Raw genomic sequence first — 1,475 nt, 5'->3', positions numbered from 1 at the left:
GTCCTTTGTAGGGACATGGATGCAGCTGGAAACCATCATTCTTAGCAAACTATCACACGAACAGAAAACCAAACACCGCATGTTCTCACTCATAGGTGGGAACTGAACAATGAGATCATTTGGACTCGGGAAGGGGAACATCACACATCGGGGCCTATCATGGGGAGAAGGGAGGGGGGAGGGATTGCACTGGGAGTTATACCTGATATAAATGACGAATTGATGAGTGCTGACGAGTTGATGGGTGCAGCACACCAACATGGCACAAGTATACATATGTAACAAACCTGCACGTTATGCACAGGTACCCTAGAACTTAAAGTATAATAATAAAAAAAAATAAAAAATAAAAATAAAAATAAAAATTTTGGGTCTAATCAGTAGTTTGACCTAACCATAGTAGTACAAAAGTTGTAGTATGCATCTAGCTACTGGTAGTTCCTAGAGTTTGTGGGCAGGCAACTGGGCTTACAAATGGTGTCTGAGCATCTGAGAGGTTGCTGTAGTTACACTTTCCCCAGGATGGTAGCTGCATGGGCAGGCAGATTTCTGAAACGAACCATTTTGACCTTTCTCCTAGGCTCAGTACAGTTGGATCCTCCCGGGCAGCTAAATCACGTGTTCAGTACAGCATGGCGGGCAAGAAGACCTGGAATGAGGATCACCTTGTTTTTTTCCTGCAAAGTCACGAATAATGTGACATTGAACAATGCCCATTCCTTTACTACTGTTCTCCCCAGAAACCCTCATGCAATGGAGGAAGGAACGGGGGAGGGAGGAATATTGGCTGAGAAGTCAAGTGGAATGGGTCCTAGTTCCAGTCTGTTAATGACTCCCTGAAGAGTTTTTTCCCTCCTTGGGCCTCAGACTCTTCACCCCAGAAGGGAATTGTTAAGGGGTCTCAGAAGTGAGACTCAGAGAACACACCTGCTGTGTCTTTGTGTGTGTGTGTGTGTGGGTGTGTGTGTGTGTAGGTAGATACGCGTTTAAGGAAATTCTCCTGCTTGGAAACCACAGCTGCTAAACCAGAGGGTTGCTCAAATCTTCTTTTGACTGAAAGCATAGTCTGAGGACCGGCAGTAATAGCATTGTCTGAGAGCTTGTTAGAAATGCAGAATTTCAGGCCCTTTACAGAAGTATTGAATCACAATCTCCAATTTAACAAGATCCTTAAGGGGATCCCAATGTGCATTCAAGTCTGAGATGCACTGCTCCAGAGGACCTGGGATAAGACAAATGTCAGCCTGAAAAAAGAATGAGATTTGAAGTCAGGAGACCTAGGTGTTAGTTTTAATTCTGCCCCTTACTGGCTGTCCAAATTGGGCAAGTCATGTAATCACCCTGATCCTTTTTTTGTAAATAGGGTGCTCTAATAACTACAGAATGGTGTCAAGATCAATGGTGTATGTTCTGGAGCCAAACTGTCTAACCTTAAATCCTGAGTTCATTTATCAGCTATGAAGCTTTTGGCGAGT

The sequence above is a fragment of the Rhinopithecus bieti genome, unplaced genomic scaffold (genome assembly GCF_001698545.2).
Source record: "Rhinopithecus bieti isolate Rb0 unplaced genomic scaffold, ASM169854v2 scaffold_35387, whole genome shotgun sequence".
NCBI classification, from domain to species: Eukaryota; Metazoa; Chordata; class Mammalia; order Primates; family Cercopithecidae; genus Rhinopithecus; species Rhinopithecus bieti.
The sequence above is the reverse complement of the archived record's forward strand: the minus strand, read 5'-3'. Positions refer to the sequence as shown.